Here is a 15,486-nt window from a genome sequence, read left to right on the forward strand (position 1 = left end):
AACCTTGCACTCCTTGTCTGGACTTGTATTTGGTTTACTACAAGACACCTAAACAGCTACAGGGTGGACACCTCCAGAACCTAACAGAGGAGAGTAATATAACCTGATAAATTATGACGAAAGAGTGTTTTGGTTTTGCTTATCTTTCTCTTCAGTACTGAGCGAAAGTTATGTTTTGATCTGGGAGGTATAAAACATAAGTGACAAAATGGTGGCAATCCCTAAAGATAGCAACAGTTGCTGGAAAACAGACTATATGCATGTTAAATTCGGAAACAAATACAGTCAAGCGCTGGCAGCACCGTATAGTGGGAAAAAAAGAGCCAATAACTAGCGAACCTAGGGTTAGTTACTTAGAATCTGTAAACCTCATTCTACTCATCTGCCAAATGGGGTGATTCTACCTAGCTCATCCCTTTCAGGTTTCTCCTGAAGGCAGGATTACATGTTTGTGAAAGCACTTTGATAGAAGTTGAAAACGCTCTGCAAAGGTAAACTTCCACTATTAGTAACAATTGTACCCAAAGCAGGAAATATTTGTGATACAATTTTCCAAAACACAAAAACCCAAAGATTCATCTGGCTCCCTGCCCTCCTAATCTTCCTGGCTTACAGCTACTGACATTTCATCCATCTGCAGGCTTGCTCCAGCCCCACCAAGCAGGCTCCGGTTTGCTGGGGCTCTTGTTCAGATTTTGCAGGTGAGGTTCAATAATCAATATCTCTGTTGTGCATTGTGATCAGGTCCCAAACAATGCCAGGTGTGCACCTGGAACCCACATTCCAGGCTGGGTGTCCACTGGACTTCAAGGCCACCTGTTGGTGGATACCCAGCCGTACCCACCTCCTGAGAGAGCCCAAAGTGGCAATTAGTCCAGAGCCACCCAGCAATGTCTACATTAGCAACTCAATTTGGTCTCTCAACAATGACCCAATTTGAATTCTAGCACCAAGGGTGATGATAACTAAGACAAACACTTGGGCAAGGCATGCCTCTGTGTGGCTGGAGGGATGAGGCTCATGGGCTGTTTCACTAAGTCATTTCCTATTCACCACACAAAGTTCCAGTTAACCTTAAAATTGTACATTAAATTTGGAAAAAATGCCCAAAGGTAGAATGTGACAATTCTTTGAAGGCAGGAACAACGATTCTTTTAAAATTTCATGTAGCAGTTAACATGATATTTGATGATTATAGCTATGTCTATGGGTACCTTGTTTGGACTATTAAACAACTCAGCTAAATGCCGTATCATTCTCTATCATGTGTTAAATGAGGTGATCTTGAGAGGAACATATAAAATATATCATATGAGATACTCTAATGATAGGTATTTAAAAAAATACTATAAATTCTTTCGTAAAGTTTAAGATCCTTTAGTAAACAAGATAATCAATTGCTAATTTTTATATACTCTGAGTGATCTCATGTTAAGTTTCCTTGTGTGTGAAAGTTGTTGACTACACAATATCTCTTATCGTTTCCAATTCTAGATTTCTAGAATTAAAGAATCTGTATAATGTTTGTTAGAAATAATGATTTATTTAATATAATTTTCTTTATATCTTAATATTATGATTATAACCAAAACCCAACTAAAACTCTATGTATGTATATATAGACATGTGCCACATTTAATTGGTTATAAGATTCCTTTTCCCCCCCCACTGCAACATTTTAACATCTCTGAAATTGGGCTGAATCTTACAATTGATGGCATTTTATGAGTATAACTTCAGGCTCCTCCCCTTTCTCACTGGTACATAAAATAAAGGCATACCTTACAATTGATGGCACCTTACAATCAGTGAAATAAGGTAAAATATATATAATTCAACAGAAAAAAAGGGCTCTCTTCTTTAGGTTGGTTAATTATTCCCCTAACCAGGCAAGATGCCGGCTCAGAATTCTGGCTGAACTACATTAGAATAATTGAGCTTTCATCAACCAGTCATTTGATAAAGTATATAATCACAATTCTCAATTGAGACTGCTACTATGACAACCGATGATATGGTAAAAAGTCTACATGGAAATTCCAAAATGAGAATTTCCATTGCCAGGACTGGTAAGAGTTTCAGCATTAATACAATGTATTTCTCCTAAATTCTCATGGCACACAACTATACATGTACTTAAAACTCCTTAATAGAAGCCTATTAACTGGGTAATATTTGCTAAAGATATTTTATCAATCAATCAATCAAAGATTTATTAACCTACAACAATGTGATACATAGGTTAAACCTGGAGCTAAATGACTCCTTTGAAATTATTAATAATTTTCAAACAAATAGAATCAATATTAAAATATTAGTTTTAAGAGGGAGAAATATTATTATCATATTACAATGATCCCATTATATGTATGACTTTCTCCTAGGTACTTGAAAACAATTTATCCAAAGAAAAGTAAAACCAGGCCTCAGGAGGTCTCTTCTGAGAAGGCCCGAAGGGGGGCTGTTCTGACCCAACAGGGGACATTAAACCTATTGGAAATTCTGGAAAGAAGGACTCTGCCTGACCACAGCTGCAGCTTTTTCCAGGTCGGCTGTTGGCTTTAGTTGACAGAGGAGGAAAATATGTTTTAGTCAAATAAAAAATATTTTTCATAGATATTTTTTACTTTGCCTAGTATATTTTTTTCTGATATTAGGAAGATAATAACCAAACTCATCTCTACACTCAGATCATTAAAATCCAAAGGCCCTCTTCACTTACGTACTTAACCAAAGAATGTCTGGCTTTATTTGATAAAGCCACACTTTTCCAATGAGCACATGGAACAGGAAGAAAAAATCCTGACCACCTTCAAACCAACCTTCACACCATTCTATATCAGTCCTGTTTATTAACAGGGTAGATGTAACAAACCAATTTCCCAAACATCTACAACTTAGTGAAAAAGCTCTGCAAGATAAAACAAGATTCCCAAACATAAGTCACTTCACTGTGCATTTGCCCTCAGTCACTCAGGGGCACTTAGAAATGAGCACTGCTCTCCTCTCCCTCAACATAGTACAGCCCCCCAAAACACTTGAGGGAATGATATACATTATCTTACACTAAAAAATTTTATCACTGTAAAATCAGTAGGATAGTTTTGTTAAAGGCAAGGCGAGAGAAAAACAAAAACCAAAAAGCTTTAATTTCCTATTTTAGCAAAGTCACATAGAAAAGACAAGTTACCAATTTTGTGTTTTGACTATCACCATACACGTATCCACAAGAGCCTTAGTTAATTACTATTTAATGAAACGCCTTCCTTCATTTTTACAATGTATGTGACTAGAATGAAATATAGTTATTTTAAGCAAACAATACAAGATCTAAAAATAAGAGATCTGCTATACTGAGAGAAATTGTGCTACAGGAAAACACAAACACATCTGAAATTACCAGGCATCTTCAAACCCAATTTTTAATATATCCTTTCTAGAGTAGAGACCACCAAATGAAAGTGAAAAAAGCACATACATTTCTAAACTGAGTCACAAAAACATGTTCTAACAAAAAATCCACGTAGAATTAGAAGCCCGTGATGGAGGGTTATTATAGAAACCAGCTTCTGGCAAAAACTCAAAGTAAAATCTGTTTTAAGTCCAAATAAAAAAATATGTTTTACGCTACTTTTAATTAGCTTTAAAGTCTACAATTCCCCATGATTGTTGTGAAGGACACAATATAAAGGCACACTGTACTGTAAACGCTGGCATAACCTTAACTATATCAACACCAAGTAACATTCAGAGACGACCACCATTTGCTGCAGGAAATAATTATTTGGCACCAATAAAGTACCCCTTGTTGCTTCTATCTCTCATGCTGTTCTAACCAGAATAAAAGTTGAGGGGTTTCTATACAGAGTTTCATTGCATGTGTCAGAACTAAGAAAATGAGGTACTTTAAACAAAAATTCAATTCTAATAATATATTTAGCAAGTTTTCTTTTTGTTTGTTTTTTTAATTAAGAGCTACTATAGGTCAGTACAACTGCCCGGAGGTATAGTATAAAATTTAGTTGCTCATAAGATAATGCTCAAGTAAGTTTCATTTAGAAAGTCAAGACTATTCGTGAAAATATGTTCTCAAATTTGGGTTTCCCCAATCTCTGCATCACACGACAATAGGTAGACAGTATTTACATGTGTACCTAAGTAAAATGAGTAGATTAAAAGCATTCGAGTCAAAAATATATCTTCGAAAAGTGGCCACTCAACTATTAGTGCTCCAAATTTTTTAAGTAACACTCAGAGAAGCAACGGTTTTACCACAGTCAAGAACTGCCTAGACTCATACAAGATCCATGGTATTGATGATGACTGGAACCAAACCAATGAAGAGTTGACAGTCTCTGAAAAGGGTGATCAAAATTAAAGGAGTCAGGTCTCTGCATAAGCATTTTACTAGCCAGCTGTAGGGATGCCATGATCCACTGAGAGTTCAGTACAGGAGACCTGGTTGATGTCAGTATTTGTTTAATGTAATACTCTCTCATAAAATTTAAAATATGGCATAAAAAGGAAATGAAAAGGGGTATTTATTAAGTGGCATGTGGCCAAGTTTTTAAAATTAATTAATCCATTTATTTTTGGCTGCGTCAGGTCTTCATTGCTGCACGCGGGCTTTCTCTAGTTGTGGCGAGCGGGGGCTACTCTTCGTTGCAGTGCATGGGCTTCTCATTTTGGTGGCTTCTCTTGTTGTGGAGCACGGGCTCTAGGAGTGCGGCTTTCAGTAGTTGTGGCTCGCGCTCTAGAGCGCAGGCTCAGTAGTTGTGGCACACGGGCTTAGTTGCTCCGAGACATGTGGGATCTTCCCAGGCCAGGGCTCGTACTCGTGTCTCCTGCATTGGCAGGCAGATTCTTAACGACTGTACCACCAGGCGAGTCCCAGCATGTGGCCAAGTCTTAACCAACTACTCTGTGCTGCTCTTCCTAAAGAGGTTACCATGTGAAAGGAGGATGGTCTCACCTGTTGCTTCAGCATGCTAGGAGTGCAGACCAAGCATCTATCTAGGAAAAAAAAGAAGAAATTCTGTCTCATCTTTCTCAGCGAGAGGAAGCCACACAGTTTGCAGTGCATTCTGGATCTCCATGACCTGACTCCAAGCCCTGTGACTTGTACTCCTCATTCACTCACTTTGCAAACAAGACTATTCCTGAACTGAAATGAGCCCACTGCCTCCCGCCATCCTCCCTGCCCTCTCTTCCTTACAGCCCACCTGTCAGAAGCCTACCCATCCTTCACAATGCAGTCCACAGACACCTCTACAAGGAAGGTTTCCCAGCCTCTCCACGCTGCACTTTCCCACATTTCATCCTGCCTTAGGCAGTCTGACTAGGTGAGTTCTCCAAGGGCCTCACCTCCATGCCTCCCAACAAGAGATAAAAGCACCACACTCACACCTGGCTTACAATCATTCTATAACAGGAACGATCAAGTCCAGCACTTATAAGTCCATCTAGAACCTTAGATTGCATTGTGGAGTGCAACTGGTCCTGGGCTAACATGGTCTGAAACCAAGGGCTGTCAAGTTTCCAGCTGTCCGAGATGCAGGTTTACACGAGGTACAGTGGTAAAGAACTGAGACATCTGTGAACTGTGTCCTGAGGCTTCCCGAACATGTCTAAGCACAAATGTGGTTTTATAACATTGCATCCATCTAGCATCTAGTCCAACTGAAAATACTAAAGCATGACTTAAAGCAAGTCCCCATAGGTGCTCAGAGCAAGGCTTCGCTTCATTAGAGTCTAAAATTTGATAGATATTCGCATAGTCAGAGAGAAGTATGGGCTAATGAGGAGCAAGACTCAGTTACCCAGGAAAAAGCTGCCTTTATCAACTGGTCTCAATTCATGGCCTGGCGTATTTATTTATAGCACCAGTAGAGAATTTTAGTGATTTAATGAACTAGAAAGGATAATAAATCTCAGCAATTCACTTGAAAGGAGGAAAGCAGTCATATGAATAATCTTAAAAAATGGATAATTAAGAAGACTTTTATATGTGGCTTTGAAACGTGTTTCGTCTGTACTTAACGCTGAATGCAAGAATTTCTACTACATTAGACACACCCAATCTTCAAACAAAGTAATAAAACAGGCCTGTGTGTTCAGGACTGAGTATATGAATAGTCTAGAAACTCACCTCTACCCTGCAAACAAACCACACTGCTAGAGATGGGCAACGTCACATTTCAGATTACTGCAGGGCACAAGCACAAGCAGAAAAATGCACTTCTTAACACGTGTCTGTCTCGGTGAAACACTTTACTAAGAAAAACTGGAGTGTTAAGTAATCACATGTTTTATTTTTCTTCCCCCAAAATAAAGAATTTTCAACTTCGGTCTATGTATCATCTTACATTACTGGAGTAAGCATAAATGGAAATGGTCATATCAATAGTGGAGGAGCTGAATACCCTAGCCATGGCTGCAAAGTCTCTTGCTGGGTTGGTGTGTTTATGAAAGGAAACTTACCAGCAGCAATGATTTTTAAAATCATTAGTAGGGTTGATAATGTAAACAAATTGTTAAAATGTAGTGGCTTGAATTGTGTGTTGGCAAAAAATATAGCTTGAATTTCTAAATAACGTATTCAACTGGTTATAAAAGCACATTTTTTGGAAGGTGGGATGAAGTAAACACACTGTTTTGCGCCTGTTGGTTAAAGTGTGTGTCTTACTGTGTTAAGTATTTTAAGCAATTCTGAACTGCACTGGTTCAGAAGGTACTTGAAGTAGATGCAGTGGCTGAGGCCCTCTGAAACCTCTCTGTGACATCTGGCAGTGGCGATACATCACCAAAAGCCATCACAGGAGGAGCCATCTGCTCCCAACAGAAAAGGGAGGCTTAAACAGATAAGGACTGGTCCACAGTCAGGCTCTGTGACTCTTGCCTTTTCACAACTGAAGCTGCTGGTTCCTATGCCTGGACAGTCACTCCAGTGGACCCTAAGCAGCCAAAGTGAACAGCACTGAAGGACCTGTCAAGTGGCCTTGCCTTCCCTATGCCTCCCCACCCACACCTGGGGTCGGGGGTGGGGGGCTGGGGGATTTAGGAACAGTGATGAAACAGCTTGTGTGAATAGATCAGCTACTGTGCATTCCTTTGCCATAATCCATATATTATTTCATTGGGGAATCTCTATGAGATGCAGTAGTAAAAACTGTTGATTTTATTAAAATCTCAGCCCTTGAGTATACATTTTCTTAATATTCTATGTGATGAAATGGGAAGTATGCTTAAAGCATTTCTGGTGAAACTGAAATAGAATGGTTGCCTTGAGAAAAAAAATACTTGTGCAAATGTCTGTGTGAGAGCTGAACCAGCCATTTTTTTCATGGAACACCACTGCACTTGAGAAAATATGCAAAGTATGCTTATTCACACTTAGGTATTTAGCAGACATTTTCTCAAAAATGAATGAAATGAGCCTGTCACTTCAAGGAAAAGTGACTATTTATTGCCAATGAAAAAGCAAAAGTTAGAATTTTAGAAATCTTGATTATTGCCACCATGAGCTTGACAGCTTCCCAAGCTATCAAGACTTCTTAAAGACTGTTTCTGATTAACACAGGTGACATCAGGTAAATGTAATTTTTTATATTGTATAATAATACATGTCAACATTTTAAAGATCTGCATAACTCAGTGAACCAATGTTTTCTAATAACAATGCTATTACATTACAGAATCATGCATGTTGGTAAAAGGTCCATTCAAAGTACAAGACAGATCAATGGATTTTAGTATAAAAAGAATATAAAAAGTTCACTGATGGTTTTAGATTCCACATAGCAATCAACCTTTAAGAAATTACCATTCAAGTTTTGCTGAAGTTATCATAGAATATCCACCATTATCTGAAAAGACTATTAAAATACTCCTTCCTTTTCCAGCTATATGTGTGAGGCCAGATTTTCTTCATAAGCTTCAATCAAAACATTTATTTTTTAAACAAGTAAGTGAATATTAAATTTTTTTCTGTTTTCACTTCTATTCCAGTAAATATTAATAGAGATAACCCCTATAAACAAAAGCTCTTTGGGTTTCTTAAAATATTCAAGAGTATAAGAGTCCTGAGGTCAAAAAGTATAGGAACCACTGATGCCTCACCTGGCATCATAAGGAGTTTGGATTTTATTGTAAGTATGATTGTGGTAAGCTACTAAACATTTTCAAAGAAGATCCTTTAAAAAAAAAAACAAAACTGTAAGTGATCAGGGCCAGGTTTTTACACATACCTGCTTTTTGGTTCTACTCTACTAGAAAATAATAATTCGCAGAGCATAATTCTCAACCATTTTTTTGCACATTAGGTAGACAGAATGGAGGACATGAGAAAATGACAATCTCTGACACAAAAAAATTAACAGCAGTTGGGGCTTCCCTGGTGGCACAAGTGGTTACGAATCCACTGGCTAATGCAGGGCCATGCAGGTTCGAGCCCTGGTCCAGGAAGATCCCACGTGCCGTGGAGCAACTAAGCCCGTGTGCCACAACTACTGAGCCTGCGCTCTAGAGCCTGTGCGCCACAACTACTGAGCCCATGTGCCACAACTACTGAAGCCCGTATGCCTAGAGCCCATGCTCTGCAACAGGAGAAGCCACTGCAATGAGAAGCCCGTGCACTGCAATGAAGAGTAGCCCCCGCTCGCTGCAACCAGAGAAAGCCCGTGCACAGCAACAAAGACCCGACACAACCAAAAATAAACAAATTAATTAATTAATTTTAAAAAATACTTAAAAAAAATTAACAGCAGTCAAGGAGCTAATATTGTATTTGTTCTATTACATTGTTTGGCACCTTACCTTTACCCCAACCTCAGAAAATTCAAATACAAGGTACAAGATATATCAATTGACACCTTCTTTGAAGATCTTAAGAGAAAAATTTAAATGAACTTTGAGTAGACAACTGTCTCTAGCTTCATATAAACTAGCAAGAAAGAAGCAAGTTTCTCTCTCTGATAGTTTGCTCTCTGCTATAGGAAAATGAGAAGTAGCAACTGCTGCAAGGTAAGCACAGCTGCCAACATTTAAGAGAATTTGTTATTCACTTTTTTCCTTCATTTAGAGACACACATTAGACAGAAACTGCCTCCCCCTCCAACACACCATTTTAATATCTTCCTATATACTATTTCTATATAGTACAGTATTTGATATTATGTAATATCAAAATATTCTTCTATAATAAGTAATTGAAAACAGTATGTTGGAAATAAAGTTTAGGTTAGGACTTTGAAGAAGTCCAGACAAAGGAAATACAGCAGTGACTTTTCATTTAAAAATTGCTTAAAATATATATATATATATATATACACATATACATATATATATATATATATATATATATATATATATATATTTATTTTTGGCTGTGTTGGGTCCCTGTTGTTGCCTGCGGGCTTTCTCTAGTTGTGGCGAGTGGGGCCTCCTCTTCGTTGCAGTGTGCAGGCTTCTCATTTTGGTAGATTCTCTTGTTGCAGAGCATGGGCTCTAGGCACACGGGCTTCAGTAGTTGGGGCACGTGGGCTTAGCACTTGTGGCTTGCAGGTTCTAGAGCACAGGCTCAGCAGTTGCGGCACAAGGGCTTAGCTGCTCCGCGGCATGTGGGATCTTCCCGGACCAGGGCTCAAATCTGTGTCCCCTGCATTGGCAGGTGGATTCTTAACCACGGCACCACCAGGGAAGCCCTAAAAATTGCCTTTTCTTAAAAAGCTGGTGTTCAAACACTTCCTCAGCTTCATTCTTGAAACGATTTTAGAGGTTGTGCATGTTAGTAGGATTGTGATCCTCCTAGTTACCTTACATTCAGTAATTATATATTATTATAGAAAGACTGTAAAATCAAAATACTGGTTGATCTGACCTCAAGCATCTGATTTTCATATAACCCAACCCAAACACCATTAGGTATCGACATCCCTAACAAACACCCACTTGGTTGAGCACAACACTGGCTGGTGACGATTTTGAGAATGTGTTGGGAGCTGTATACTAGCCCAGAGTTCAGGATTGATTTTGGCATTTTGAGGAGTCTTTCATGGCAGTGACAGGAGAAAGGAGATAATAAAGTAACCCAGAATGTCAGGTAAGCATGGGCTGATCCCGTAAGTCCCAAAGAAATACTTGTTGAACAGTGTTAAATTAACTAGAAAATCTATTAATTCCTGTAAAGATATTCTACAGCATTTACTGAAATATGTGCTGAAATCCTTCGGGGGAGGGGTGGGGAGTCTGCAGAGAGACTGGTAGGGAGTGGGAGTGACTGCCCTTCCTGTTCCAGCAGCCGGGCCAGCTTCTAGCTCCTACTCACCTCATCTCCTGAGGCTACAGGAGGGATGAGGGAAGAAACCAGGAACAGGGAGGGAGCACTCTGGGATGCACCCCTGCCTGGGTGGGTGTCTTACACGGGGGTGGGGGGAAGGGCTATGCAAAAGAGGAAGCAACAGCTAGAACAGCGGGTTTGGCATCTGAACCTGCATCTGGAGCGGGAGGTGCTTCTGGGCCCCTTCTCATATTTTTAATGTGGACAGTAAGATTATTTTAAGAAGAGAGGCCTGCTGAACTCTAGTTAAGAATTTTATCATTTTCTAGACTTCCTAGGAATGTGATTCCCCAGTAAGCCCCCCAAAACACATCTAAATGCAGTTTGACTATTACACTTGACTTGCCACTACACGTCCCATGAACAAAGGTATGAAAATAGGTGGCGGTCTAGATGTGAGCCCTGTCTTTCCAGAGACCTACAGTGTAATGCCTGAAGGCCAAACTCAGTCCCTCACTACAGAGTACGTGTGTTTGCTGGTGCTGCTTCCGAAAAACTGGACAATACAAGAAAAGGTGGCAATTAAAAAAAAAAAAACTTCACAATGAAAACAAATACTTACACAGGTCCTCAGCCCAGCTGTAGAACTATAAAAAACAAGGTGTGTTTTCCAACTGGGCTATCCATTAACAACCTAAACTAAGGGATATTGTGCAATTCAGCAGCAGAGAGGCAGGTCAATGCTTTCCATTCAGTCTTGGCCAACAGTACTGACTGTTTCCAGTTCAAAATAAAATAAACTGTAGCAGTGGTAAGTCTTAAAGAATGAATTGTCACACTAACAAAGCAGAAATACAGAAAGGGCAGAAAGCAGAAACAAGAAGAACTACAATCCCGCAGCCTATGGAACACAAACCACATTCACAGAAAGATAGACAAAATGAAAAGGCAGAGGGCTATGTACCAGATGAAGGAACAAGATAAAACCCCAGAAAAACAACTAAATGAAGTAGAGATAGGCAACCTTCCAGAAAAAGAATTCAGAATAATGACAGTGAAGATGATCCAGGACCTCGGAAAAAGAATGGAGGCAAAGACTGAGAAGATGCAAGAAATGTTTAACAAAGACCTAGAAGAATTAAAGAACAAACAAACAGAGATGAACAATACAATAACTGAAATGAAAACTACACTAGAAGGAATCAATAGCAGAATAACTGAGGCAGAAGAACGGATAAGTGACCTGGAAGACAGAATGGTCGAATTCACTGCTGTGGAACAGAATAAAGAAAAAAGAATGAAAAGAAATGAAGACAGCCTAAGAGACCTCTGGGCCAACATGAAACGCAACAACATTCACATTATAGGGGTCCCAGAAGGAGAAGAGAGAGAGCAAGGACCCGGGAAAATATTTGAAGAGATTATAGTCAAAAACTTCCCTAACATGGGAAAGGAAATAGCCACCCAAGTCCAGGAAGCGCAGAGTCCCATACAGGATAAACCCAAGGGGAAACATGCCGAGGCACATAGTAATCAAAATGGCAAAAATTAAAGACAAAGAAAAATTATTGAAAGCAAGGGAAAAATGACAAATAACATACAAGGGAACTCCCATAAGGTTAACAGCTGATTTCTCAGCAGAAACTCTACAAGCCAGAAGGGAGTGGCATGACATCTTTAAAGTGATGAAAGGGAAGAACCTACAAACAAGATTACTCTACCGGGCAAGGATCTCATTGAGATTCGATGGAGAAATCAAAAGTTTTACAGACAAGCAAAAGCTAAGAGAATTCAGCACCACCAAACCAGCTGTACAACAAATGCTAAAGGAACTTCTATAAGTGGGAAACACAAGAGAAGGAAAGGACCTACAAAAACAAACCCAAAACAATTAAGAAAATGGTAAAGGAACATACACATCGATAATTACCTTAAACATGAATGGATTAAACACTCCAACCGAAAGACACCGGCTTGCTGAATGGATACAAAAACAAGACTCATATATATGCTGTCTACAAGAGACCCACTTCAGACCTAGGAATACATACAGACTGAAAGTTAGGGGATATAAAAAGATATTCCATGCAAATGGAAATCAAAAGAAAACTGGAGTAGCAATACTCATATCAGACAAAATTGACTTTAAAATAAAAAATGTTACAAGAGACAAGGAAGGACACTACATAATGATCAAGGGATCAACCCAAGAAGAAGATATAACAATTATAAATATATACACACCCAACATAAGAGCACCTCAATACATAAGGCAACTGCTAACAGCTAGAAAAGAGGAAATCAACAGTAACACAATAATAGTGGGGGACTTTAACACCTCACTTACACCAATGGACAGATCATCCAAACAGAAAATTAATAAGGAAACACCAGCTTTATATGACACAACAGACCAGATAGATTTAATTGATATTTATAGAACATTCCATCCAAAAAGAGCAGATTACACTTCCTTCTCAAGTGCGCACAGAACATTCTCCAGTATAGATCATGTCATGGTTCACAAATCAAGCCTCAGTAAATTTAAGAAAATTGAAATCATATCAACCATCTTTTCTGACCACAACACTATGAGATTAGAAATGAATTACAGGGAAAAAAATGTAAAAAAAACCACATGGAGGCTAAACAACATGTTACTAAAAAACCAAGAGATCACTGAAGAAATCAAAGAGGAAATCAAAAAATACCTAGAGACAAATGACAATGAGAACACGACGACCCAAAACCTATGGGATTCAGCAAAAGCAGTTCTAAGAGGGAAGTTTATAGCAATACAATCCTACCTCAAGAATCAACAAACATCTCAAACAATCTAACCTTATACCTAAAGGAACTAGAGGAAGAAGAACAAACAAAACCTAAAGTTAGCAGAAGGAAAGAAACAATAAAGATCAGAGCAGAAATAGAAACAAAGAAACCAATAGCAAAGATCAATAAAACTAAAAGCTGGTTCTATGAGAAGATAAACAAAATTGATAACCCATTATTAGCCAGACCCATCAAGAAAAGGAAGGAGAGGACTCAAATCAATAAAATTAGAAATGAAAAAGGAGAAGTTACAACAGACACTACAGAAATACAAAGCATCCTAAGAAGCCTACTACAAGTAACTTTATGCCAATAAAATGGACAACCTGGAAGAAATGGACAAATTCTTACAAAGGTATAACCTTACAAGACTGAAGCAGGAAGAAATAAAAAACATGAACAGACCAATCACAAGTAATGAAATTGAAACTGTGATTAAAAATCTTTTAACATACAGAAGTCCAGGACCAGATGGCTTCACAGGTGAAGTCTATCAATTAGAGAAGAACTAACACCAATCCTTCTCAAACTCTTTCAAAAAGTTGCAGAGGAAGGAACACTCCCAAACTCATTCTATGAGGCCACCATCACCCTGATAACAAAACCAGACAAAGATACCACAAAAAAAGAAAATTACAGACCAATATCACTCATGAATACACATGCAAAAATCCTCAACAAAATACTAGCAAACAGAATCCAAAAACACATCAAAAGGATTATACAGCATGATCAAGTGGGATTTATCCCAGGGATGCAAGGATTCTTCAATATACACAAATCAATCAATATGATACACCATATTAACAAACTGAAGAAAAACCACATGATCATCTCAATAGGTGCAGAAATAGCTTTTGACAAAATTCAACACCCATTTATGCTAAAAATGCTCCAGAAAGTAGGCAAAGAGGGACCCTACCTCAACATAATAAAGGCCATATATGACAAACCCACAGCAAACATCATTCTCAATGGTGAAAAACTGAAAGCATTTTCTCTAAGATCAAGAACAAGACAAGGATGTCCACTCGCACTACTATTATTCAATGTAGTTTTGGAAGTCCTAGCCATGGCAATCAGAGAAGAAAAAGAAAGAAAAGGAATACAAATTGGAAAAGAAGAAATAAAACTGTCACTGTTTGCAAGTGACATAATACTATATACATAGAGAATCCTAAAGATGCCACCAGAAAACTACTAGAGCTAATCAATGAATTTGGTAAAGTTGCAGGATACAAAATTAATGCACAGAAATCTCTTGCATTCCTATACACTAATGATGAAAAATATGAATGAGAAATTAAGGAAATAATCCCATTCAAAACTGCAACAAAAAGAATAAAATACCTAGGAATAAACCTACCTAGGGAGACAAAAGATCTGTATGCAGAAACCTATAAGACACTGATGAAAGAAATTAAAGATGATACAAACAGATGGGGAGATATACCATGTTCTTGGATTGGAAGAATCAATATTGTGAAAATGACTATACTACCCAAAGCAATCTACAGATTCAATGCAATTCCTATCAAATTACCAATGGCATTTTTCACAGAACTAGAACAAAAAATCTTAAAATTTGAATGGAGACAAAAAGGACCCCGAAAAGCCAATGTGGTATTGAGGGAAAAAAACGGAGCTGGAGCAATCAGACTCCCTGACTTCAGACTATACTACAAAGCTACAGTAATCAAGACAATATGGTACTGGCACAAAAACAGAAATACAGATCGATAGAACAGGATAGAAAGCCCAGAGATAAACCCACACACCTATGGTCAACTAATCTATGACAAAGGAGGCAAGGATATACAATGGAGAAAAGACAGTCTCTTCAATAAGTGGTGCTGGGAAAACTGGATAGCTACATGTAAAAGAATGAAATTAGAACATTCCCTAACACCATACACAAAAATAAATTCAAAATGGATTCGAGACCTAAATATAAGACTGGGCACTATAAAACTCTTAGAGGAAAACATAGGAAGAACACTCTGACATAAATCACAGCAAGATCTTTTTTGATCCACCTCCTAGAGTAATGGAAATAAAAACAAAAATAAACAAATGGGACCCAATGAAACTTAAAAGCTCTTGCACAGCAAAGGAAATTACAAACAAGACGAAAAGACAACCCTCAGAATGGGAGAAAATATTTGCAAGCGAATCAACGGACAAAGGATTAATCTCCAAAATATATAAACAGCTCATGCAGCTTAATGTTACAAAAACAAACAACCCAATCCAAAAATGGGCAGAAAACCTAAATATACATTTCTCCAAAGAAGACAATACAGATGGCCAAGAAGCACATGAAAAGCTGCTCAATATCACTAACTGTTAGAGAAATGCAAATTAAAACTACAATGAGG

The 15,486-nt window shown here is 38.2% G+C and overlaps 1 protein-coding gene across 8 annotated transcripts in view; it reads right to left on the bottom strand.

The window, feature by feature from the left end:
* Positions 1 to 15,486, bottom strand: part of BTBD3 (BTB domain containing 3) — a 39,196-nt gene that overhangs the window by 14,239 nt on the left and 9,471 nt on the right. For 2 of the 8 annotated variants that reach the window (XM_033839082.2, XM_033839081.2), the window contains exon 2: positions 4,973 to 5,013. The exons of 5 other annotated variants lie outside the window; for them this stretch is intronic. The gene's annotated coding sequence lies outside the window, so the exon portion shown is untranslated. The remainder of the gene's footprint in view (positions 1 to 4,972; positions 5,014 to 15,486) is intronic. One more of the 8 variants, XM_073792658.1, reaches the window with a different exon arrangement.

The sequence above is a fragment of the Tursiops truncatus genome, chromosome 15 (genome assembly GCF_011762595.2).
Source record: "Tursiops truncatus isolate mTurTru1 chromosome 15, mTurTru1.mat.Y, whole genome shotgun sequence".
In the NCBI taxonomy this organism is placed as follows: domain Eukaryota; kingdom Metazoa; phylum Chordata; class Mammalia; order Artiodactyla; family Delphinidae; genus Tursiops; species Tursiops truncatus.